Genomic DNA, 27,957 nt, shown 5'->3' with positions numbered 1-27,957 from the left:
TTTACTAAGACTCTCCCCACTTGGAGAGTCAGTGCCTTTAACCTCCTGTTTGGCCCAGTTTGCAATTTCTGCGGAAAATGAACAGGAATAGGGAGAACCAATGAGAGACTAGCTGGAGGTGTCTGGACGGGCAAATTTAACTCTCATTTCCCACCAGGAAGAGGAATTAACCAAAGGCTCAGCGAGCCATGCCGGAACCACACTAGGGCCTGAAGCAATCCTGCGGTGTTGCGGCCAGCTCACAAGAAAGCCAGTTGAAAAAAGGAGCTCAGGGGCACTGTAATTCACAAACCTTCAGAGTTATAAATGACAGCTATCGTCCAAAAATATATTGAAGCAAGGCTGCCAAGAGGACTTGAAAGCGGGGAAGAATTGCAGGAAACCGATTTCAGGAGGTAGACTGGAATTGCATGTAAAGCATAGGAAAAGAGGCAGAACGTCCACAATGATGCACTTGGCCAAAAAGGGCGTATGCGTTTTTTCCTGAATATATTCAGGATAAAACGCATACGCCCTTTTTGGCCAAGCAAGCAAGCTTGCAAAGCAAATCTGCACTACAATGAAGTCTCACTGCCCCCCGGTCAAAAGGGCCATCTGAAAAAAGTGTAAAATCCAGAAAGGCAGGACAGGCCATGGAGAACTGGGAGCCTTCTTATGCTGATGGGTGGGATGTAAATTGCCAACAGCCACTCTGGAGAAGTGTATGGTGTTTCCTGAAATATCTAAAAAACAAAGCAACAGAGCCTAGGGCACTTCCACTTATGGTCCTATAGCTTAGGGAAATTAAAATCAAAAAGACACAGCCACCCCAATGTTTGGGACGGCTCTGTTTACAAGAACCTCGTTTACGGTACAAGTTCAATATCGCAGAAAGCGAAAAATGGATAAAGTAGTTGTGGTACTTACGTACAATGCAATATCACTCAGCAATGAAATCTATGTCATCAGGCCAGTAGCAGCATAATGAGTGGATTCAGGTACAATGATTCTAAGTGAAATAAGTCACAGAGAAAAAGAAACATCATAAGGTATCACTAATACACGGAATGTAAACTTGGCTACACAGGAACTGAATTACAAAACAGAATAGGGTCTCAAATGTCGAAAACCAACTTATGCTTGCTTAAGGGGAAAGGTGAGTTGGGGTGCTGCATAAAACCAGAGATTGAAATTAGCACAGATACCTTTCCATAAGCCAAATATGTAATAGACAAGAGCTACTGCTTGCTCAACGAAGTGGACTCAACACCACATATTAAACGCCTAAGAATATACCTGACTAGTAAGAATCTTAAAACCTATGGATTTATATGTCTCTGAAAGAGAATCAAGCGTGTGTACACCGGCATAAACGCAGCAGTGATAGGATTGGTGAGGTTCGGTGAGCAAATGCAGACCCTTTGAAGTCATATTGCATGGTACCCATTCCATGGGTCTCAACTCTCCAGGTTTAAGGGATTCTTCCTTCAGCTAAAACATGCATGTGGAGCCCAGAGTATGATCCACCGTGTGATCGGGAAACGTGTTCAAATGTGTCTCAGTTTTCGTCCCCTGATACTCGGGTGCAACATTCCAGACGCTTTACTAAGACTCTCCCCACTTGGAGAGTCAGTGCCTTTAACCTCCTGTTTGGCCCAGTTTGCAATTTCTGCGGAAAATGAACAGGAATAGGGAGAACCAATGAGAGACTAGCTGGAGGTGTCTGGACGGGCAAATTTAACTCTCATTTCCCACCAGGAAGAGGAATTAACCAAAGGCTCAGCGAGCCATGCCGGAACCACACTAGGGCCTGAAGCAATCCTGCGGTGTTGCGGCCAGCTCACAAGAAAGCCAGTTGAAAAAAGGAGCTCAGGGGCACTGTAATTCACAAACCTTCAGAGTTATAAATGACAGCTATCGTCCAAAAATATATTGAAGCAAGGCTGCCAAGAGGACTTGAAAGCGGGGAAGAATTGCAGGAAACCGATTTCAGGAGGTAGACTGGAATTGCATGTAAAGCATAGGAAAAGAGGCAGAACGTCCACAATGATGCACTTGGCCAAAAAGGGCGTATGCGTTTTTTCCTGAATATATTCAGGATAAAACGCATACGCCCTTTTTGGCCAACCAAGCAAGCTTGCAAAGGAAATCTGCACTACAATGAAGTCTCACTGCCCCCCGGTCAAAAGGGCCATCTGAAAAAAGTGTAAAATCCAGAAAGGCAGGACAGGCCATGGAGAACTGGGAGCCTTCTTATGCTGATGGGTGGGATGTAAATTGCCAACAGCCACTCTGGAGAAGTGTATGGTGTTTCCTGAAATATCTAAAAAACAAAGCAACAGAGCCTAGGGCACTTCCACTTATGGTCCTATAGCTTAGGGAAATTAAAATCAAAAAGACACAGCCACCCCAAAGTTTGGAACGGCTCTGTTTACAAGAACCTCGTTTACGGTACAAGTTCAATATCGCAGAAAGCGAAAAATGGATAAAGAAGTTGTGGTACTTACGTACAATGCAATATCACTCAGCAATGAAATCTATGTCATCAGGCCAGTAGCAGCATAATGAGTGGATTCAGGTACGATGATTCTAAGTGAAATAAATCACACAGAAAAAGAAACATCATAAGGTATGACTAATACACGGAATGTAAACATGGCTACACAGGAACTGAATTACAAAACAGAATAGGGTCTCAAATGAAGAAAACCAACTTACGCTTGCTTAAGAGGAAAGGTTAGTTGGGGTGCTGCATAAAACCAGAGATTGAAATTAGCACAGATACCTTTCCATAAGCCAAATATGTAATAGACAAGAGCTACTGCTTGCTCAACGAAGTGGACTCAACACCACATATTAAACGCCTAAGAATATACCTGACTAGTAAGAATCTTAAAACCTATGGATTTATATGTCTCCGAAAGAGAATCAAGCGTGTTTACAGCGGCATAAACGCAGCAGTGATAGGATTGGTGAGGTTCGGTGAGCAAATGCAGACCCTTTGAAGTCATATTGCATGGTACCCATTCCATGGTTCTCAACTCTCCAGGTTTAAGGGATTCTTCCTTCAGTTAAAACATGCATGTGGAACCCAGAGTATGATCCACCGTGTGATCGGGAAACGTGTTCAAATGTGTCTCAGTTTTCGTCCCCTGGTACTCGGGTGCAACATTCCAGACGCTTTACTAACAATCTCCCCACTTGGAGAGTCAGTGCCTTTAACCTCCTGTTTGGCCCAGTTTGCAATTTCTGTGGAAAATGAACAGGAATAGGGAGAACCAATGAGAGACTAGCTGGAGGTGTCTGGACGGGCAAATTTAACTCTCATTTCCCACCAGGAAGAGGAATTAACCAAAGGCTCACTGAGATATGCCGGAACCACACTAGGGCCTGAAGCAATCCTGCGGTGTTGCGGCCAGCTCACAAGAAAGCCAGTTGAAGAAAGGAGCTCAGGGGCACTGTATTTCACAATCCTGCAGAGTTATAAATGACAGCTATCGTCCAAAAATATATTGAAGTAAGGCTGCCAAGAGGACTTGAAAGCGGGGCAGAATTGCAGGAAACCGATTTCAGGAGGTAGACTGGAATTACATGTAAAGCATAGGAATAGAGGCAGAACGTCCACAATGATGCACTTGGCCAAAAGGGCGTATGCATTTTTTCCTGAATATATTCAGGAAAAAACGCATACGCCCTTTTTGGCCAACCAAGCAAGCTTGCAAAGGAAATCTGCACTACAATGAAGTCTCACTGCCCCCCAGTTAAAAGGGCTATCTGAAAAAAGTGTAAAATCCAGAAAGGCAGGACAGGCCATGGAGAACTGGGAGCCTTCTTATGCTGATGGGCGGGATGTAAATTGCCAACAGCCACTCTGGAGAAGTGTATGGTGTTTCCTGAAACATCTAAAAAACAAAGCAACAGAGCCTAGGGCACTTCCACTTATGGTCCTATAGCTTAGGGAAATTAAAATCAAAAAGACACAGCCACCCCAATGTTTGGGACGGCTCTGTTTACAAGAACCTCGTTTACGGTACAAGTTCAATATCGCAGAAAGCGAAAAATGGATAAAGTAGTTGTGGTACTTACGTACAATGCAATATCACTCAGCAATGAAATCTATGTCATCAGGCCAGTAGCAGCATAATGAGTGGATTCAGGTACAATGATTCTAAGTGAAATAAGTCACAGAGAAAAAGAAACATCATAAGGTATCACTAATACACGGAATGTAAACTTGGCTACACAGGAACTGAATTACAAAACAGAATAGGGTCTCAAATGTCGAAAACCAACTTATGCTTGCTTAAGGGGAAAGGTGAGTTGGGGTGCTGCATAAAACCAGAGATTGAAATTAGCACAGATACCTTTCCATAAGCCAAATATGTAATAGACAAGAGCTACTGCTTGCTCAACGAAGTGGACTCAACACCACATATTAAACGCCTAAGAATATACCTGACTAGTAAGAATCTTAAAACCTATGGATTTATATGTCTCTGAAAGAGAATCAAGCGTGTGTACAGCGGCATAAACGCAGCAGTGATAGGATTGGTGAGGTTCGGTGAGCAAATGCAGACCCTTTGAAGTCATATTGCATGGTACCCATTCCATGGGTCTCAACTCTCCAGGTTTAAGGGATTCTTCCTTCAGCTAAAACATGCATGTGGAGCCCAGAGTATGATCCACCGTGTGATCGGGAAACGTGTTCAAATGTGTCTCAGTTTTCGTCCCCTGATACTCGGGTGCAACATTCCAGACGCTTTACTAAGACTCTCCCCACTTGGAGAGTCAGTGCCTTTAACCTCCTGTTTGGCCCAGTTTGCAATTTCTGCGGAAAATGAACAGGAATAGGGAGAACCAATGAGAGACTAGCTGGAGGTGTCTGGACGGGCAAATTTAACTCTCATTTCCCACCAGGAAGAGGAATTAACCAAAGGCTCAGCGAGCCATGCCGGAACCACACTAGGGCCTGAAGCAATCCTGCGGTGTTGCGGCCAGCTCACAAGAAAGCCAGTTGAAAAAAGGAGCTCAGGGGCACTGTAATTCACAAACCTTCAGAGTTATAAATGACAGCTATCGTCCAAAAATATATTGAAGCAAGGCTGCCAAGAGGACTTGAAAGCGGGGAAGAATTGCAGGAAACCGATTTCAGGAGGTAGACTGGAATTGCATGTAAAGCATAGGAAAAGAGGCAGAACGTCCACAATGATGCACTTGGCCAAAAAGGGCGTATGCGTTTTTTCCTGAATATATTCAGGATAAAACGCATACGCCCTTTTTGGCCAACCAAGCAAGCTTGCAAAGGAAATCTGCACTACAATGAAGTCTCACTGCCCCCCGGTCAAAAGGGCCATCTGAAAAAAGTGTAAAATCCAGAAAGGCAGGACAGGCCATGGAGAACTGGGAGCCTTCTTATGCTGATGGGTGGGATGTAAATTGCCAACAGCCACTCTGGAGAAGTGTATGGTGTTTCCTGAAATATCTAAAAAACAAAGCAACAGAGCCTAGGGCACTTCCACTTATGGTCCTATAGCTTAGGGAAATTAAAATCAAAAAGACACAGCCACCCCAATGTTTGGGACGGCTCTGTTTACAAGAACCTCGTTTACGGTACAAGTTCAATATCGCAGAAAGCGAAAAATGGATAAAGAAGTTGTGGTACTTACGTACAATGCAATATCACTCAGCAATGAAATCTATGTCATCAGGCCAGTAGCAGCATAATGAGTGGATTCAGGTACAATGATTCTAAGTGAAATAAGTCACAGAGAAAAAGAAACATCATAAGGTATCACTAATACACGGAATGTAAACTTGGCTACACAGGAACTGAATTACAAAACAGAATAGGGTCTCAAATGTCGAAAACCAACTTATGCTTGCTTAAGGGGAAAGGTGAGTTGGGGTGCTGCATAAAACCAGAGATTGAAATTAGCACAGATACCTTTCCATAAGCCAAATATGTAATAGACAAGAGCTACTGCTTGCTCAACGAAGTGGACTCAACACCACATATTAAACGCCTAAGAATATACCTGACTAGTAAGAATCTTAAAACCTATGGATTTATATGTCTCTGAAAGAGAATCAAGCGTGTGTACAGCGGCATAAACGCAGCAGTGATAGGATTGGTGAGGTTCGGTGAGCAAATGCAGACCCTTTGAAGTCATATTGCATGGTACCCATTCCATGGGTCTCAACTCTCCAGGTTTAAGGGATTCTTCCTTCAGCTAAAACATGCATGTGGAGCCCAGAGTATGATCCACCGTGTGATCGGGAAACGTGTTCAAATGTGTCTCAGTTTTCGTCCCCTGATACTCGGGTGCAACATTCCAGACGCTTTACTAAGACTCTCCCCACTTGGAGAGTCAGTGCCTTTAACCTCCTGTTTGGCCCAGTTTGCAATTTCTGCGGAAAATGAACAGGAATAGGGAGAACCAATGAGAGACTAGCTGGAGGTGTCTGGACGGGCAAATTTAACTCTCATTTCCCACCAGGAAGAGGAATTAACCAAAGGCTCAGCGAGCCATGCCGGAACCACACTAGGGCCTGAAGCAATCCTGCGGTGTTGCGGCCAGCTCACAAGAAAGCCAGTTGAAGAAAGGAGCTCAGGGGCACTGTATTTCACAATCCTGCAGAGTTATAAATGACAGCTATCGTCCAAAAATATATTGAAGTAAGGCTGCCAAGAGGACTTGAAAGCGGGGCAGAATTGCAGGAAACCGATTTCAGGAGGTAGACTGGAATTACATGTAAAGCATAGGAAAAGAGGCAGAACGTCCACAATGATGCACTTGGCCAAAAGGGCGTATGCATTTTTTCCTGAATATATTCAGGAAAAAACGCATACGCCCTTTTTGGCCAACCAAGCAAGCTTGCAAAGGAAATCTGCACTACAATGAAGTCTCACTGCCCCCCAGTTAAAAGGGCTATCTGAAAAAAGTGTAAAATCCAGAAAGGCAGGACAGGCCATGGAGAACTGGGAGCCTTCTTATGCTGATGGGCGGGATGTAAATTGCCAACAGCCACTCTGGAGAAGTGTATGGTGTTTCCTGAAACATCTAAAAAACAAAGCAACAGAGCCTAGGGCACTTCCACTTATGGTCCTATAGATTAGGGAAATTAAAATCAAAAAGACACAGCCACCCCAATGTTTGGGACGGCTCTGTTTACAAGAACCTCGTTTACGGTACAAGTTCAATATCGCAGAAAGCGAAAAATGGATAAAGAAGTTGTGGTACTTACGTACAATGCAATATTACTCAGCAATGAAATCTATGTCATCAGGCCAGTAGCAGCATAATGAGTGGATTCAGGTACAATGATTCTAAGTGAAATAAGTCACAGAGAAAAAGAAACATCATAAGGTATCACTAATACACGGAATGTAAACTTGGCTACACAGGAACTGAATTACAAAACAGAATAGGGTCTCAAATGTCGAAAAACAACTTATGCTTGCTTAAGGGGAAAGGTGAGTTGGGGTGCTGCATAAAACCAGAGATTGAAATTAGCACAGATACCTTTCCATAAGCCAAATATGTAATAGACAAGAGCTACTGCTTGCTCAACGAAGTGGACTCAACACCACATATTAAACGCCTAAGAATATACCTGACTAGTAAGAATCTTAAAACCTATGGATTTATATGTCTCTGAAAGAGAATCAAGCGTGTGTACAGCGGCATAAACGCAGCAGTGATAGGATTCGTGAGGTTCGGTGAGCAAATGCAGACCCTTTGAAGTCATATTGCATGGTACCCATTCCATGGGTCTCAACTCTCCAGGTTTAAGGGATTCTTCCTTCAGCTAAAACATGCATGTGGAGCCCAGAGTATGATCCACCGTGTGATCGGGAAACGTGTTCAAATGTGTCTCAGTTTTCGTCCCCTGATACTCGGGTGCAACATTCCAGACGCTTTACTAAGACTCTCCCCACTTGGAGAGTCAGTGCCTTTAACCTCCTGTTTGGCCCAGTTTGCAATTTCTGCGGAAAATGAACAGGAATAGGGAGAACCAATGAGAGACTAGCTGGAGGTGTCTGGACGGGCAAATTTAACTCTCATTTCCCACCAGGAAGAGGAATTAACCAAAGGCTCAGCGAGCCATGCCGGAACCACACTAGGGCCTGAAGCAATCCTGCGGTGTTGCGGCCAGCTCACAAGAAAGCCAGTTGAAAAAAGGAGCTCAGGGGCACTGTAATTCACAAACCTTCAGAGTTATAAATGACAGCTATCGTCCAAAAATATATTGAAGCAAGGCTGCCAAGAGGACTTGAAAGCGGGGAAGAATTGCAGGAAACCGATTTCAGGAGGTAGACTGGAATTGCATGTAAAGCATAGGAAAAGAGGCAGAACGTCCACAATGATGCACTTGGCCAAAAAGGGCGTATGCGTTTTTTCCTGAATATATTCAGGATAAAACGCATACGCCCTTTTTGGCCAACCAAGCAAGCTTGCAAAGGAAATCTGCACTACAATGAAGTCTCACTGCCCCCCGGTCAAAAGGGCCATCTGAAAAAAGTGTAAAATCCAGAAAGGCAGGACAGGCCATGGAGAACTGGGAGCCTTCTTATGCTGATGGGTGGGATGTAAATTGCCAACAGCCACTCTGGAGAAGTGTATGGTGTTTCCTGAAATATCTAAAAAACAAAGCAACAGAGCCTAGGGCACTTCCACTTATGGTCCTATAGCTTAGGGAAATTAAAATCAAAAAGACACAGCCACCCCAAAGTTTGGAACGGCTCTGTTTACAAGAACCTCGTTTACGGTACAAGTTCAATATCGCAGAAAGCGAAAAATGGATAAAGAAGTTGTGGTACTTACGTACAATGCAATATCACTCAGCAATGAAATCTATGTCATCAGGCCAGTAGCAGCATAATGAGTGGATTCAGGTACGATGATTCTAAGTGAAATAAATCACACAGAAAAAGAAACATCATAAGGTATGACTAATACACGGAATGTAAACATGGCTACACAGGAACTGAATTACAAAACAGAATAGGGTCTCAAATGAAGAAAACCAACTTACGCTTCCTTAAGAGGAAAGGTTAGTTGGGGTGCTGCATAAAACCAGAGATTGAAATTAGCACAGATACCTTTCCATAAGCCAAATATGTAATAGACAAGAGCTACTGCTTGCTCAACGAAGTGGACTCAACACCACATATTAAACGCCTAAGAATATACCTGACTAGTAAGAATCTTAAAACCTATGGATTTATATGTCTCCGAAAGAGAATCAAGCGTGTTTACAGCGGCATAAACGCAGCAGTGATAGGATTGGTGAGGTTCGGTGAGCAAATGCAGACCCTTTGAAGTCATATTGCATGGTACCCATTCCATGGTTCTCAACTCTCCAGGTTTAAGGGATTCTTCCTTCAGTTAAAACATGCATGTGGAACCCAGAGTATGATCCACCGTGTGATCGGGAAACGTGTTCAAATGTGTGTCAGTTTTCGTCCCCTGGTACTCGGGTGCAACATTCCAGACGCTTTACTAACAATCTCCCCACTTGGAGAGTCAGTGCCTTTAACCTCCTGTTTGGCCCAGTTTGCAATTTCTGTGGAAAATGAACAGGAATAGGGAGAACCAATGAGAGACTAGCTGGAGGTGTCTGGACGGGCAAATTTAACTCTCATTTCCCACCAGGAAGAGGAATTAACCAAAGGCTCACTGAGATATGCCGGAACCACACTAGGGCATGAAGCAATCCTGCGGTGTTGCGGCCAGCTCACAAGAAAGCGAGTTGAAGAAAGGAGCTCAGGGGCACTGTCATTCACAAACCTGCAGAGTTATACATGACAGCTATCGTCCAAAAATATATTGAAGTAAGGCTGCCAAGAGGACTTGAAAGCGGGGCAGAATTGCAGGAAACCGATTTCAGGAGGTAGACTGGAATTGCATGTAAAGCATAGGAAAAGAGGCAGAACGTCCACAATGATGCACTTGGCCAAAAAGTGCGTATGCGTTTTTTCCTGAATACATTCAGGAAAAAACGCATACGCCCTTTTTGGCCAAGGAAGCAAGCTTGCAAAGGAAATCTGCACTACAATGAAGTCTCACTGCCCCCCGGTCAAAAGGGCCATCTGAAAAAAGTGTAAAATCCAGAAAGGCAGGACAGGCCATGGAGAACTGGGAGCCTTGTTATGCTGATGGGCATGATGTAAATTGCCAACAGCCACTCTGGAGAAGTGTATGGTGTTTCCTGAAACATCTAAAAAACAAAGCAACAGAGCCTAGGGCACTTCCACTTATGGTCCTATAGATTAGGGAAATTAAAATCAAAAAGACACAGCCACCCCAAAGTTTGGGACGGCTCTGTTTACAAGAACCTCGTTTACGGTACAAGTTCAATATCGCAGAAAGCGAAAAATGGATAAAGAAGTTGTGGTACTTACGTACAATGCAATATCACTCAGCAATGAAATCTATGTCATCAGGCCAGTAGCAGCATAATGAGTGGATTTAGGTGCGATGATTCTAAGAGAAATAAGTCAAACAGAAAAGGAAACATCATAAGGTATCAATAATACACGGAATGTAAACTTGGCTACACAGGAACTGAAGTACAAAACAGAATAGAGTCTCAAATGTAGAAAACCAACTTATGCTTGCTTAAGGGGAAAGGTGAGTTGGGGTGCTGCATAAAACCAGAGATTGAAATTAGCACAGATACCTTTCCATAATCCAAATATGTAATAGACAAGAGCTACTGCTTGCTCAACGAAGTGGACTCAACACCCCATATTAAACGCCTAAGAACATACCTGACTAGTAAGAATCTTAAAACCTATGGATTTATATGTCTCCGAAAGAGAATCAAGCGTGTGTACAGCGGCATAAACGCAGCAGTGATAGGATTGGTGAGGTTCGGTGAGCAAATGCAGACCCTTTGAAGTCATATTGCATGGTACCCATTCCATGGTTCTCAACTCTCCTGGATTAAAGGATTCTTCCTTCAGCTAAAACATGCATGTGGAACCCAGAGTATGATCCACCGTGTGATCGGGAAACGTGTTCCAATGTGTCTCAGTTTTCGTCCCCTGGTACTCGGGTGCAACTTTCCAGACGCTTTACTAACACTCTCCCCACTTGGAGAGTCAGTGCCTTTAACCTCCTGTTTGGCCCAGTTTGCAATTTCTGCGGAAAATGAACAGGAATAGGGAGAACCAATGAGAGACTAGCTGGAGGTGTCTGGAAGGGCAAATTTAACTCTCATTTCCCACCAAGAAGAGGAATTAACCAAAGGCTCAGCGTGCCATGCCGGAACCACACTAGGGCCTGAAGCAATCCTGCGGTGTTGCGGCCAGCTCACAAGAAAACGAGTTGAAGAAAGGAGCTCAGGGGCACTGTAATTCACACACCTGCAGAGTTCTAAATGACAGCTATCGTCCAAAAATATATTGAAGTAAGGCTGCCAAGAGGACTTGAAAGCGGGGCAGAATTGCAGGAAACCGATTTCAGGAGGTAGACTGGAATTGCATGTAAAGCATAGGAAAAGAGGCAGAACGTCCACAATGATGCACTTGGCCAAAAAGGGCGTATGCGTTTTTTCCTGAATATATTCAGGAAAAAACGCATACGCCCTTTTTGGCCAACCAAGCAAGCTTGCAAAGGAAATCTGCACTACAATGAATTCTCACTGCCCCCCGGTCAAAAGGGCCATCTGAAAAAAGTGTAAAATCCAGAAAGGCAGGACAGGCCATGGAGAACTGGGAGCCTTCTTATGCTGATGGGCGTGATGTAAATTGCCAACAGCCACTCTGGAGAAGTGTATGGTGTTTCCTGAAACATCTAAGAAACAAAGCAACAGAGCTTAGGGCACTTCCACTTATGGTCCGATAGCTTAGGGAAATTAAAATCAAAAAGACACAGCCACCCCAAAGTTTGGGACGGCTCTGTTTACAAGAACCTCATTTACGGTACAAGTTCAATATCGCAGAAAGCGAAAAATGGATAAAGAAGTTGTGGTACTTACGTACAATGCAATATCACTCAGCAATGAAATCTATGTCCTCAGGCCCATAGCAGGATAATGAGTGGATTCAGGTACGATGATTCTAAGTGAAATAAGTCACACAGAAAAAGAAACATCATAAGATATCACTAATACACGGAATGTAAGCTTGGCTACACAGGAACTTAATTACAAAACAGAACAGGGTCTCAAATCCAAAAAGCAACTTATGCTTGCTTAAGGGGAAAGGTGAGTTGGGGTGCTGCATAAAACCAGAGATTGAAATTAGCACAGATACCTTTCCATAAGCCAAATATGTAATAGACAAGAGCTACTGCTTGCTCAACGAAGTGGACTCAACACCCCATATTAAACGCCTAAGAATATACCTGACTAGTAAGAATCTTAAAACCTATGGATTTATATGTCTCCGAAAGAGAATCCAGCGTGTGTACAGCGGCATAAACGCAGCAGTGATAGGATTGGTGAGGTTCGGTGAGCAAATGCAGACCCTTTGAAGTCATATTGCATGGTACCCATTCCATGGTTCTCAACTCTCCAGGTTTAAGGGATTCTTCCTTCAGCTAAAACATGCATGTGGAACCCAGAGTATGATCCACCGTGTGATCGGGAAACGTGTTCAAATGTGTCTCAGTTTTCGTCCCCTGGTACTCGGGTGCAACATTCCAGACGCTTTACTAACACTCTCCCCACTTGGAGAGTCAGTGCCTTTAACCTCCTGTTTGGCCCAGTTTGCAAATTCTGCGGAAAATGAACAGGAATAGGGACAACCAATGAGAGACTAGCTGGAGGAGTCTGGACGGGCAAATTTAACTCTCATTTCCCACCAGGAAGAGGAATTAACCAAAGGCTCAGCGAGCCATGCCGGAACCACACTAGGGCCTGAAGCAATCCTGCGGTGTTGCGGCCAGCTCACAAGAAAGCGAGTTGAAGAAAGGAGCTCAGGGTCCCTGTAATTCACACACCTGCAGAGTTATAAATGACAGCTATCGTCCAAAAATATATTGAAGTATGTTTGCCAAGAGGACTTGAAAGCGGGGCAGAATTGCAGGAAACCCATTTCAGGAGGTAGACTGGAATTGCATGTAAAGCATTGGAAAAGAGGCAGAACGTCCACAATGATGCACTTGGCCAAAAAGGGCGTATGCGTTTTTTCCTGAATATATTCAGGAAAAAACGCATACGCCCTTTTTGGCCAACCAAGCAAGCTTGCAAAGGAAATCTGCACTACAATGAAGTCTCACTGCCCCCCGGTCAAAAGGGCCATCTGAAAAAAGTGTAAAATCCAGAAAGGCAGGACAGGCCATGGAGAACTGGGAGCCTTGTTATGCTGATGGGCGTGATGTAATTTGCCAACAGCCACTCTGGAGAAGTGTATGGTGTTTCCTGAAACATCTAAAAAACAAAGCAACAGAGCCTAGGGCACTTCCACTTATGGTCCTATAGCTTAGGGAAATTAAAATCAAAAAGACACAGCCACCCAAAAGTTTGGGACGGCTCTGTTTACAAGAACCTCGTTTCTGGTACAAGTTCAATATCGCAGAAAGCGGAAAATGGATAAAGAAGCTGTGGGACTTACGTACAATGCAATATCATTCAGCAATGAAATCTATGTCATCATGCCCGTAGCAGCATAATGAGTGGATTCAGGTACGATGATTCTAAGTGAAATATGTCACACAGAAAAAGAAACATCATAAGATATCACTAATACACGGAATGTAAAGTTGGCTACACAGGAACTGAATTACAAAACAGAATAGGGTCTCAAATGTTGAAAACCAACTTATGCTTGCTTAAGGGGAAAGGTGAGTTGGGGTGCTGCATAAAACCAGAGATGGAAATTAGCACAGATACCTTTCCATAAGCCAAATATGTAATAGACAAGAGCTACTGCTTGCTCAACGAAGTGGACTCAACACCCCATATTAAACGCCTAAGAATATACTTGACTAGTAAGAATCTTAAAACCTATGGATTTATATGTCTCCGAAGGAGAATCAAGCGTGTGTACAGCGGCATAAACGCAGCAGTGATAGGATTGGTGAGGTTCGGTGAGCAAATGCAGACCCTTTGAAGTCATATTGCATGGTACCCATTCCATGGTTCTCAACTCTCCAGGTTTAAGGGATTCTTCCTTCAGCTAAAACATGCATGTGGAACCCAGAGTATGATCCACCGTGTGATCGGGAAACGTGTTCAAATGTGTCTCAGTTTTCGCCCCCTTGTACTCGGGTGCAACATTCCAGACGCTTTACTAACACTCTCCCCACTTGGAGAGTCAGTGCCTTTAACCTCCTGTTTGGCCCAGTTTGCAATTTCTGCGGAAAATGAACAGGAATAGGGAGAACCAATGAGAGACTAGCTGGAGGTGTCTGGACGGGCAAATTTAACTCTCATTTCCCACCAAGAAGAGGAATTAACCAAAGGCTCAGCGAGCCATGCCGGAACCACACTATAGCCTGAAGCAATCCTGCGGTGTTGCGTCCAGCTCACAAGAAAGCGAGTTGAAGAAAGGAGCTCAGGGGCCCTGTAATTCACAAACCTGCAGAGTTCTAAATGACAGCTATCGTCCAAAAATATATTGAAGTAAGGCTGCCAAGAGGACTTGAAAGCGGGGCAGAATTGCAGGAAACCGATTTCAGGAGGTAGACTGGAATTGCATGTAAAGCATAGGAAAAGAGGCAGAACGTCCACAATGATGCACTTGGCCAAAAAGGGCGTATGCGTTTTTTCCTGAATACATTCAGGAAAAAACGCATACGCCCTTTTTGGCCAAGGAAGCAAGCTTGCAAAGGAAATCTGCACTACAATGAAGTCTCACTGCCCCCCGGTCAAAAGGGCCATCTGAAAAAAGTGTAAAATCCAGAAAGGCAGGACAGGCCATGGAGAACTGGGAGCCTTCTTATGCTGATGGGCGGGATGTAAATTGCCAACAGCCACTCTGGAGAAGTGTATGGTGTTTCCTGAAACATCTAAAAAACAAAGCAACAGAGCCTAGGGCACTTCCACTTATGGTCCTATAGATTAGGGAAATTAAAATCAAAAAGACACAGCCACCCCAAAGTTTGGGACGGCTCTGTTTACAAGAACCTCGTTTACGGTACAAGTTCAATATCGCAGAAAGCGAAAAATGGATAAAGAAGTTGTGGTACTTACGTACAATGCAATATCACTCAGCAATGTAATCTATGTCATCAGGCCAGTAGCAGCATAATGAATGGATTTAGGTGCGATGATTCTAAGAGAAATAAGTCAAACAGAAAAAGAAACATCATAAGTTATCACTAATAAACGGAATGTAAACTTGGCTACACAGGAACTGAAGTACAAAACAGAATAGGGTCTCAAATGTAGAAAACCAACTTATGCTTGCTTAAGGGGAAAGGTGAGTTGGGGTGCTGCATAAAACCAGAGATTGAAATTAGCACAGATACCTTTCCATAAGCCAAATATGTAATAGACAAGAGCTACTTCTTGCTCAACGAAGTGGACACAACACCCCATATTAAACGCCTAAGAATATACCTGACTAGTAAGAATCTTCAAACCTATGGATTTATATGTGTCCGAAAGAGAATCAAGCGTGTTTACAGCGGCATAAACGCAGCAGTGATAGGATTGGTGAGGTTCGGTGAGCAAATGCAGACCCTTTGAAGTCATATTGCATGGTACCCATTCCATGGTTCTCAACTCTCCTGGATTAAAGGATTCTTCCTTCAGCTAAAACATGCATGTGGAACCCAGAGTATGATCCACCGTGTGATCGGGAAACGTGTTCCAATGTGTCTCAGTTTTCTCCCCCTGGTACTCGGGTGCAACATTCCAGACGCTTTACTAACACTCTCCCCACTTGGAGAGTCAGTGCCTTTAACCTCCTGTTTGGCCCAGTTTGCAATTTCTGTGGAAAATGAACAGGAATAGGGAGAACCAATGAGAGACTAGCTGGACGTGTCTGGACGGGAAAATTTAACTCTCATTTCCCACCAGGAAGAGGAATTAACCAAAGGCTCAGTGTGCCATGCCAGAACCACACTAGGGCCTGAAGCAATCCTGCAGTGTTGCGGCCGGCTCACAAGAAAGCGAGTTGAAGAAAGGAGCTCAGGGGCCCTGTAATTCACAAACCTGCAGAGTTATACATGACAGCTATCGTCCAAAAATATATTGAAGTAAGGCTGTCAAGATGACTTGAAAGTGTGGTAGAATTGCAGGAAACCGATTTCAGGAGGTAGACTGGAATTGCATGTAAAGCATAGGAAAAGAGGCAGGACGTCCACAATGATGCACTTGGCCAAAAAGTTCGTATGCGTTTTTTCCTGAATATATTCAGGAAAAAACGCATACACACTTTTTGGTCAACCAAGCAAGCTTGCAAAGGAAATCTGCACTACAATGAAGTCTCACTGCTCCACGGTCAAAAGGGCCATCTGAAAAAAGTGTAAAATCCAGAAAGGCAGGACAGGCCATGGAAAACTGGGAGCCTTCTTATGCTGATGGGCGGGATGTAAATTGCCAACAGCCACTCTGGAGAAGTGTATGCTGTTTCCTGAAACATCTAAAAAACAAAGCAACAGACCCTAGGGCATTTCTACTTATGGTCCTAAAGCTTAGGGAAATTAAAATCAAAAAGACACAGCAACCCCAAAGTTTGGGACGGCCCTGTTTACAAGAACCTCATTTATGGTACAACTTCAATATCGCAGAAAGCAAAAATCGATAAAGAAGTTGTGGTACTTACGTACAATGCAATATCACTCAGCAATGAAATCTATGTCATCAGGCCCGTAGCAGCATAATCAGTGGATTCAGGTACGATGATTCTAAGTGAAATAAATCACACAGAAAAAGAAACATCATAAGATATCACTAATACACGGAATGTAAACTTGGCTACACAGGAACTGAATTACAAAACAGAATAGGGTCTCAAATGTAGAAAACCAACTTATGCTTGCTTAAGGGGAAAGGTGAGGTGGTGTGCTGCATAAAACCAGAGATTGAAATTAACACAGATACCTTTCCATAAGCCAAATATGTAATAGACAAGAGCTACTGCTTGCTCAACGAAGTGGACTCAACACCCCATATTAAACGCCTAAGAATATACCTGACTAGTAAGAATCTTAAAACCTATGGATTTATATGTCTCCGAAAGAGAATCAAGCGTGTGCACAGCGGCATAAACGCAGCAGTGATAGGATTGGTGAGGTTCGGTGAGCAAATGCAGACCCTTTCAAGTCATATTGCATGGTACACATTCCATGGGTCTCAACTCTCCAGGTTTAAGGTATTCTTCCTTCAGCTAAAACATGTATGTGGAACCCCGAGTATGATCCAACGTGTGATCGGGAAACGTGTTCAAATGTGTCTCAGTTTTCGTCCCCTGGTACTCGGGTGCAACATTCCAGACGCTTTCCTAACACTCTCCCCACTTGGAGAGTCAGTGCCTTTAAACTCCTGTTTGGCCCAGTTTGCAATTTCTGCGTAAGATGAATAGGCATAGGGAGAACCAATGAGAGACTAGCTGGAGGTGTCTGGATGGGCAAATTTAACTCTCATTGCCCACCCGGAAGAGGAATTAACCAAAGGCTCAGCGTGCCGTGCCGGAACCACACTATGGCCTGAAGCAATCCTGCGGTGTTGCGGCCAGCTCACAAGAAAGCGAGTTGAAGAAAGTAGCTCAGGGGCACTGTATTTCACAAACCTGCAGAGTTATAAATGACAGCTATCGTCCAAAAATATATTGAAGTAAGGCTGCCAAGAGGACTTGAAAGCGAGGCAGAATTGTAGGAAACCAATTTCAGGAGGCAGAGGGGAATTGCATGTAAAGCCTAGGAAAAGAGGCAGAACGTCCACAATGATGCACTTAGCCAAAAAGGGCGTATGCGTTTTTTCCTGAATATATTCAGGAAAACACGCATACGCACTTTTTGGCCAACCAAGCAAGCTTGCAATGGAAATCTGCACTACAATGAAGTCTCACTGCTCCCCGTTCAAAAGGGCCATCTGAAAAAAGTGTAAAATCCAGAAAGGCAGGACAGGCCATGGAGAACTGGGAGCCTTGTTATGCTGATGGGCGGGATGTAAATTGCCAACAGCCACTCTGGAGAAGTGTATGGTGTTTCCTGAAGCATCTATAAAACAAAGCAACAGAGCCTAGGGCACTTCTACTTATGGTCCTATAGCTTAGGGAAATTAAAATCAAAAGGACACAGCCACCCCAAAGTTTGGGACGGCTCTGTTTACAAGAACCTCATTTACGGTACAAGTTCAATATCGCAGAAAGCAAAAATGGATAAAGAAATTGTGGTACTTACGTACAATGCAATATCACTCAGCAATGAAATCTATGTCATCAGGCCAGTAGCAGCATAATGAGTGGATTCACCTACGATGATTCTAAGTGAAATAAGTCACACAGAAAAAGAAACATCATAAGATATCACTAATACACGGAATGTAAACTTGGCTACACAGGAACTGAATTACAAAACAGAATAGGGTCTCAAATGTAGAAAACCAACTTATGCTTGCTTAAGGGGAAAGGTGAGGTGGGGTGCTGCATAAAACCAGAGATTGAAATTAACACAGATACCTTTCCATAAGCCAAATATGTAATAGACAAGAGCTACTCCTTGCTCAACGAAGGACACTCAACACCACATATTAAACGCCTAAGAATACACCTGACTACTAAGAATCTTAAAACCTATGGATTTATATGTCTCTGAAAGCGAATCAAGAGTGTGTACAGCGGCATGAACGCAGCAGTGATAGGATTGGTGAGGTTCGGTGAGCAAATGCAGACTCTTTGAAGTCATATTGCATGGTACCCGTTCCATGGGTCTCAACTCTCCAGGTTTAAGGGATTCTTCCTTCAGCTAAAACATGCATGTGGAACCCAGAGTATGATCCACTGTGTGATCGGGAAACGTGTTCAAATGTGTCTCAGTTTTCGTCCCCTGGTACTCGGGTGCCACATTCCAGATGCTTTACTAACACTCTCCCCACTTGGAGAGTCAGTGCCTTTAACCTCCTGTTTGGCCCAGTTTGCAAATTCTGCGGAAAATGAACAGGAATAGGGAGAACCAATGAGAGACTAGCTGGAGGTGTCTGGATGGTCAAATTTAACTCTCATTTCCCAGTAGGAAGTGGAATTAAACAAAGGCTATGCGTGCCATGCCGGAACCACACTAAGGCCTGAAGCAATCCTGCGGTGTTGCGGCCAGCTCACACGAAAGCGAATTGAAGAAAGGAGCTCAGGGGCACTGTAATTCACAAACCTGCAGAGTTATAAATGACAGCTATCGTCCAAAAATATATTGAAGTAAGGCTGCCAAGAACAATTGAATGTGGGGCAGAATTGCAGGAAACCGATTTCAGGAGGTAGAGTGGAATTGCATGTAAAGCATAGGAAAAGAGGCAGAACATCTACAATGATGCACTTGACCAAAAAGGGCGTATGCGTTTTTTCCTGAATATATTCAGGAAAAAATGCATACGCACTTTTTGGCCAACCAAGCAAGCTTGCAAAGGAAATCTGCACTACAATGAAGTCTCACTGCCCCCCTGTCAAAAGGGCCATCTGAAAAAAGTGTAAAATCCAGAAAGGCAGGACACGCCATGCAGAAATGGGAGCCTTGTTATGCTGATGGGCGTGATGTAAATTGCCAACAGCCACTCTGGAGAAGTGTATGGTGTTTCCTGAAACATCTAAAAAACAAAGCAACAGAGCCTAGGGCACTTCCACTTATGGTCCTATAGATTAGCGAAATTAAAATCAAAAAGACACAGGCACCCCAAAGTTTGGGACGGCTCTGTTTACAAGAACCTCGTTTCCGGTACAAGTTCAATATCGCAGAAAGCGAAAAATGGATAAAGAAGTTGTGGTACTTACGTACAATGCAATATCACTCAGCAATGAAATCTATGTCATCAGGCCAGTAGCAGCATAATGAGTGGATTCAGGTACGATGATTCTAAGTGAAATAAGTCACACAGAAAAAGAAACATCATAAGATATCACTAATACATGGAATGTAAACTTGGCTACACAGGAACTGAATTACAAAACAGAATAGGGTCTCAAATGTAGAAAACCAACTTATGCTTGCTTAAGGGGAAAGGTGAGTTGGGGTGCTGCATAAAACCAGAGATTGAAATTAGCACAGATACCTTTCCATAAGCCAAATATGTAATAGACAAGAGCTACTGCTTGCTCAACGAAGTGGACTCAACACCCCATATTAAACGCCTAAGAATATACTTGACTAGTAAGAATCTTAAAACCTATGGATTTATATGTCTCCGAAGGAGAATCAAGCGTGTGTACAGCGGCATAAACGCAGCAGTGATAGGATTGGTGAGGTTCGGTGAGCAAATGCAGACCCTTTGAAGTCATATTGCATGGTACCCATTCCATGGTTCTCAACTCTCCAGGTTTAAGGGATTCTTCCTTCAGCTAAAACATGCATGTGGAACCCAGAGTATGATCCACCGTGTGATCGGGAAACGTGTTCAAATGTGTCTCAGTTTTCGCCCCCTGGTACTCGGGTGCAACATTCCAGACGCTTTACTAACACTCTCCCCACTTGGAGAGTCAGTGCCTTTAACCTCCTGTTTGGCCCAGTTTGCAATTTCTGCGGAAAATGAACAGGAATAGGGAGAACCAATGAGAGACTAGCTGGAGGTGTCTGGACGGGCAAATTTAACTCTCATTTCCCACCAAGAAGAGGAATTAACCAAAGGCTCAGCGAGCCATGCCGGAACCACACTAGAGCCTGAAGCAATCCTGCGGTGTTGCGGCCAGCTCACAAGAAAGCGAGTTGAAGAAAGGAGCTCAGGGGCCCTGTAATTCACACACCTGCAGAGTTCTAAATGACAGCTATCGTCCAAAAATATATTGAAGTAAGGCTGCCAAGAGGACTTGAAAGCGGGGCAGAATTGCAGGAAACCGATTTCAGGAGGTAGACTGGAATTGCATGTAAAGCATAGGAAAAGAGGCAGAACGTCCACAATGATGCACTTGGCCAAAAGGGCGTATGCGATTTTTCCTGAATATATTCAGGAAAAAACGCATATGCCCTTTTTGGCCAACCAAGCAAGCTTGCAAAGGAAATCTGCACTACAATGAAGTCTCACTGCCCCCCGGTCAAAAGGGCCATCTGAAAAAAGTGTAAAATCCAGAAAGGCAGGACAGGCCATGGAGAACTGGGAGCCTTGTTATGCTGATGGGCGTGATTTAATTTGCCAACAGCCACTCTGGAGAAGTGTATGGTGTTTCCTGAAACATCTAAAAAACAAAGCAACAGATCCTAGGGCACTTCCACTTACGGTCCTATAGATTAGCGAAATTAAAATCAAAAAGACACAGGCACCCCAAAGTTTGGGACGGCTCTGTTTACAAGAACCTCGTTTCCGGTACAAGTTCAATATCGCAGAAAGCGAAAAATGGATAAAGAAGTTGTGGTACTTACGTACAATGCAATATCACTCAGCAATGAAATCTATGTCATCAGGCCAGTAGCAGCATAATGAGTGGATTCAGGTACGATGATTCTAAGTGAAATAAGTCACACAGAAAAAGAAACATCATAAGATATCACTAATACATGGAATGTAAACTTGGCTACACAGGAACTGAATTACAAAACAGAATAGGGTCTCAAATGTAGAAAACCAACTTATGCTTGCTTAAGGGGAAAGGTGAGTTGAGGTGCTGCATAAAACCAGAGATTGAAATTAGCACAGATACCTTTCCATAAGCCAAATACGTAATAGACAAGAGCTACTGCTTGCTCAACGAAGTGGACTCAACACCCCATATTAAACGCCTAAGAATATACCTGACTAGTAAGAATCTTAAAACCTATGGATTTATATGTCTCCGAAAGAGAATCAAGCATGTTTACAGTGGCATAAACGCAGCAGTGATAGGATTGGTGAGGTTCGGTGAGCAAATGCAGACCCTTTGAAGTCATATTGCATGGTACCGATTCCATGGGTCTCAACTCTCCAGGTTTAAGGGATTCTTCCTTCAGCTAAAACATGCATGTGGAACCCAGAGTATGATCCACCGTGTGATCGGGAAACGTGTTCAAATGTGTCTCAGTTTTCGTCCCCTGGTACTCGGGTGCAACATTCCAGACGCTTTACTAACACTCTCCCCACTTGGAGAGTCAGTGCCTTTAACCTCCTGTTTGGCCCAGTTTGCAAATTCTGCGGAAAATGAACAGGAATAGGGAGAACCAATGAGAGACTAGCTGGAGGAGTCTGGACGGGCAAATTTAACTCTCATTTCCCACCAGGAAGAGGAATTAACCAAAGGCTCAGCGAGCCATGCCGGAACCACACTAGGGCCTGAAGCAATCCTGCGGTGTTGCGGCCAGCTCACAAGAAAGCGAGTTGAAGAAAGGAGCTCAGGGTCCCTGTAATTCACACACCTGCAGAGTTGTAAATGACAGCTATCGTCCAAAAATATATTGAAGTAAGGCTGCCAAGAGGACTTGAAAGCGGGGCAGAATTGCAGGAAACCGATTTCAGGAGGTAGACTGGAATTGCATGTAAAGCATAGGAAAAGAGGCAGAACGTCCACAATGATGCACTTGGCCAAAAAGGGCGTATGCGTTTTTTCCTGAATATATTCAGGAAAAAACGCATACGCCCTTTTTGTCCAACCAAGCAAGCTTGCAAAGGAAATCTGCACTACAATGAAGTCTCACTGCCCCCCGTTCAAAAGGGCCATCTGAAAAAAGTGTAAAATCCAGAAAGGCAGGACAGGCCATGGAGAACTGGGAGCCTTGTTATGCTGATGGGCGGGATGTAAATTGCCAACAGCCACTCTGGAGAAGTGTATGGTGTTTCCTGAAACATCTAAAAAACAAAGCAACAGAGCCTAGGGCACTTCCACTTATGGTCCTATAGCTTAGGGAAATTAAAATAAAGACACAGCCACCCCAAAGTTTGGGACAGCTCTGTTTACAAGAACCTCGTTTACGGTACAAGTTCAATATCGCAGAAAGCAAAAAATGGATAAAGAAGTTGTGGTACTTACGTACAATGCAATATCACTCAGCAATGAAATCTATGTCATCAGGCCAGTAGCAGCATAATGAGTGGATTCAGGTACGATGATTCTAAGTGAAATAAGTCACACAGAAAAAGAAACATCATAAGATATCACTAATACACGGAATGTAAACTTGGCTACACAGGAACTGAATTACAAAACAGAATAGGGTCTCAAATGTAGAAAACCAACTTATGCTTGCTTAAGGGGAAAGGTGAGTTTTGGTGCTGCATAAAATCAGAGATTGAAATTAGCACAGATACCTTTCCATAAGCCAAATATGTAATAGACAAGAGCTACTGCTTGCTCAACGAAGTGGACTCAACACCCCATATTAAACGCCTAAGAATATACCTGACTAGTAAGAATCTTAAAACCTATGGATTTATACGTCTCCGAAAGAGAATCAAGCGTGTGTACAGCGGCATAAACGCAGCAGTGATAGTATTGGTGAGGTTCGGTGAGCAAATGCAGACCCTTTGAAGTCGTATTGCATGGTACCCATTCCATGGGTCTCAACTCTCCAGGTTTAAGGGATTCTTCCTTCAGCTAAAACATGCATGTGGAACCCAGAGTATGATCCACCATGTGATCGGGAAACGTGTTCAAATGTGTCTCAGTTTTCGTCCCCTGGTACTCGGGTGCAACATTCCAGACGCTTTACTAACACTCTCCCCACTTGGAGAGTCAGTGCCTTTAACCTCCTGTTTGGCCCAGTTTGCAATTTCTGCGGAAAATGAACAGGAATAGGGAGAACCAATGAGAGACTAGCTGGAGGTGTCTGGACGGGTAAATTTAACTCTCATTTCCCACCAAGAAGAGGAATTAACCAAAGGCTCAGCGAGCCATGCCGGAACCACACTAGGGCCTGAAGCAATCCTGCGGTGTTGCGGCCAGCTCACAAGAAAGCGAGTTGAAGAAAGGAGCTCAGGGGCACTGTAATTCACACACCTGCAGAGTTGTAAATGACAGCTATCGTCCAAAAATATATTGAAGTAAGGCTGCCAAGAGGACTTGAAAGCGGGGCAGAATTGCAGGAAACCGATTTCAGGAGGTAGACTGGAATTGCATGTAAAGCATAGGAAAAGAGGCAGAACGTCCACAATGATGCACTTGGCCAAAAAGGGCGTATGCGTTTTTTCCCAGGAAAAAACGCATACGCCCTTTTTGGCCAACCAAGCAAGCTTGCAAAGGAAATCTGCACTACAATGAAGTCTCACTGCCCCCTGGTCAAAAGGGCCATCTGAAAAAAGTGTAAAATCCAGAAAGGCAGGACAGGCCATGGAGAACTGGGAGCCTTGTTATGCTGATGGGCGTGATGTAAATTGCCAAAAGCCACTCTGGAGAAGTGTATGGTGTTTCCTGAAACATCTAAAAAACAAAGCAACAGAGCCTAGGGCACTTCCACTTATGGTCCTATAGATTAGGGAAGTAAAATCAAAAAGACACAGGCACCCCAAAGTTTGGGACGGCTCTGTTTACAAGAACCTCGTTTACGGTACAAGTTCAATATCGCAGAAAGCGAAAAATGGATAAAGAAGTTGTGGTACTTACGTACAATGCAATATCACTCAGCAATGAAATCTATGTCATCAGGCCAGTAGCAGCATAATGAGTGGATTCAGGTACGATGATTCTAAGTGAAATAAGTCACACAGAAAAAGAAACATCATAAGATATCACTAATACACGGAATGTAAACTTGGCTACACAGGAACTGAATTACAAAACAGAATAGGGTCTCAAATGTAGAAAACCAACTTATGCTTGCTTAAGGGGAAAGGTGAGTTGTGGTGCTGCATAAAACCAGAGATTGAAATTAGCACAGATACCTTTCCATAAGCCAAATATGTAATAGACAAGAGCTACTGCTTGCTCAACGAAGTGGACTCAACACCCCATATTAAACGCCTAAGAATATACCTGACTAGTAAGAATCTTAAAACCTATGGATTTATATGTCTCCGAAAGAGAATCAAGCGTGTGTACAGCGGCATAAACGCAGCAGTGATAGGATTGGTGAGGTTCGGTGAGCAAATGCAGACCCTTTGAAGTCATATTGCATGGTACCCATTCCATGGTTCTCAACTCTCCAGGTTTAAGGGATTCTTCCTTCAGCTAAAACATGCATGTGGAACCCAGAGTATGATCCACCGTGTGATCGGGAAACGTGTTCAAATGTGTCTCAGTTTTCGTCCCCTGGTACTCGGGTGCAACATTCCAGACGCTTTACTAACACTCTCCCCACTTGGAGAGTCAGTGCCTTTAACCTCCTGTTTGGCCCAGTTTGCAATTTCTGTGGAAAATGAACAGGAATAGGGAGAACCAATGAGAGACTAGCTGGAGGAGTCTGGACGGGCAAATTTAACTCTCATTTCCCACCAGGAAGAGGAATTAACCAAACGCTCAGCGAGCCATGCCGGAACCACACTAGGGCCTGAAGCAATCCTGCGGTGTTGCGGCCAGCTCACAAGAAAGCGTGTTGAAGAAAGGAGCTCAGGGGCACTGTAATTCACAAACCTGCAGAGTTATAAATGACAGGTATCATCCAAAATTATACTGAAGTAAGGCTGCGAAGAGGACTTGAAAACGATGCAGAATTGCTGGAAACCGATTTCAGAATGTACACGGGAGTCGCTCTTAAAGCATAGGAAAAGAGACAGAACTTGGAAAATAATGCACTTGGCAAAAGAGGGCATATGTGTTTTATCCAGAGCTCTCATAACCGAGGGGAGGAGATTCCCAGCAGGCTCCAACTGCCACCTGAAGTCTCACGTTGTCAAGGCAACGTGAGCAAGCCAGGCAGGAGTTACCTCACAGCAGAGGTCCCAGCTCACAGAAGGGTGAGAAAATCAGCCAACATCAGACTCTCACCAGAGGGCCCACATCACCAAGGGGATGGGAACCAGGCAGGAGTGTCTTCACACCAGTGGGGCCACATCATCGAAAGGTGAGGTACTCAGCACATGTGTCCTCAAACCAGAGGACCCACATCACCAAGGGCCTCGGAGTGAGGCAGGCAGGAGTAGCCTCACAACACTGGGCCCATAGAACAAAAAAGTGAGGAATCCAGCAGTTGGAACCTCCCAGCAGGCGGCCCAGAGCACCGAGGCTATGGGATCCAGGCCACAGTGAACTCACAGAAGAGGGCCCATGTCATGAAACTGAGCAACCCAGCCATTGGGACCTCAGAGCAGGAGGCCCACATCCCCATGGGGATATAAATCTGGTAGGAGTGTCCTCGCACCACTGAGAACGTATCAGAAAATTTTGGGAGACCTGCAGTTAGGGCCTGACGCCAGAGGACCCTCATCACCAAGGGAAGGAGGCTCCCAGCAGGCTCCAACTGCCACCAGAGGGCTGACGTCGCCAAGGTGATGTGTGCCAACCAGGCACGAATGACCTCACAACAGAGGGCCCACCTCAGAGAAGTGTGATGAACCCAGTCAGGATCACACTTGCACCAGAGGGCCCACATCACCAAATGGATTCGAACCAGGCAGGAGTGTCCTCACATGAGTAGGGCCACATCATCTAAAGCTGAGGAACCCAGAACATGTGGCTTCAAACCATAGGACACCCATCATCAAGGGGCTGGGAGTGAGGCAGGCAGGAGGAGCCTCACAAAAGAGGGCCCAAAAATAAGAAAGGTGAGGAGTGACCTCACAGCAGAGGGCCCACCTCACAGAAGGGTGAGGAACACAGCCAGGATCAGACTCTCACCAGAGGGTCCACATCACCAAGGGGATGGGAACAAGGCAGGAGTGTCCCCAAACCAGTGGGACAACATCATCGAAAGGTGAGGATCCCAGCACATGTAGCCTCAAACCAGAGGAACCACATCACTAAGGGGTTCGGAACGAGGCTGGCAGGACCAGCCTCACAACACAGGGTCCATAGAATATAAAAGTTGAGGAATCCAGCAGTTGGAACCTCCCAGCAAGTGGCCCAGAGCACCGAGGCTATGAGATCCAGGCCGCAGTGAACTCACAACAGACGGCCCACATCATGAACCTGTGAGCAGCCCAGCCGTTGGGACCTCAGAACAGAAGGCCCACATCCCCATTGGGATGGGAACCTGGCAGGAGTGGCCTCGCACCACTTAGCACATATCAGAAAATGTTAGGAGCCCAGCAGTTAGGGCCTGACGCCAGGGGGCCCTCATAACTGAGGGGAGGAGACTCCCAGCAGGTTCCAACTGCCAACAGAGGGCCCACGTCTACAAGGAGGCATGCGTCAGCCAGGCAGTAGTGACCTCACAGCAGAGGGCCTATCTCACAGAAGGGTGAGGAACCGAGGCAGGATGAGACTCTCGCCAGAGGGCCCACAACACCAAGGGGATGGAAACCAGTCAGGACTGTCCTCCCACCAGTGGGGCCACATCATCGAAAGGTGAGGAACCCAGCACATGCGGCCTCATATCAGAGGACATACATCACAAAGGGGATGGGAGTGAGGCAGGTAGGAGTAGCCTAAATACAGAGGGCCCAAAGAATAAAAAAGGTGAGGAATCCAGCATTTGGAACCTCCCAGCAGGCGGCCGAGAGCACAGAAGCTATGGGATGCAGGCAGGAGTGAACTAACACCAGAGAGCCCACATCATGAAACTGTGAGCAACCCAGGCGTTGGGACCTCAGAGCAGAAAGCCCACATCCCCATGGGGATGGGAACCTGACAGGAGTGTCCTGGCATCACTGGGCTCACATCAGAAAACGTGGGGAGCCCAGCAGTTATGGCCTGATGCTAGAGGGCCGTCATCACCGAGGGCAGGAGGCTCCCAGCAGGTTCCATGTGCCAACAGAGGGCCCACGTCGCCAAGGTGATGTGTGCAAGTCAGGCAGGATTGACCTCACAGCAGAGGGCCTACCTCACAGAAGAGTGAGGAACCCAGCCAGGATAAGACTGTCACCAGAAGGCCCACATCA

This window comes from Pseudorca crassidens (assembly GCF_039906515.1).
Source record: "Pseudorca crassidens isolate mPseCra1 chromosome 1 unlocalized genomic scaffold, mPseCra1.hap1 SUPER_1_unloc_3, whole genome shotgun sequence".
NCBI lineage: Eukaryota > Metazoa > Chordata > Mammalia > Artiodactyla > Delphinidae > Pseudorca > Pseudorca crassidens.
Note: the sequence above shows the minus strand (reverse complement) of the source record.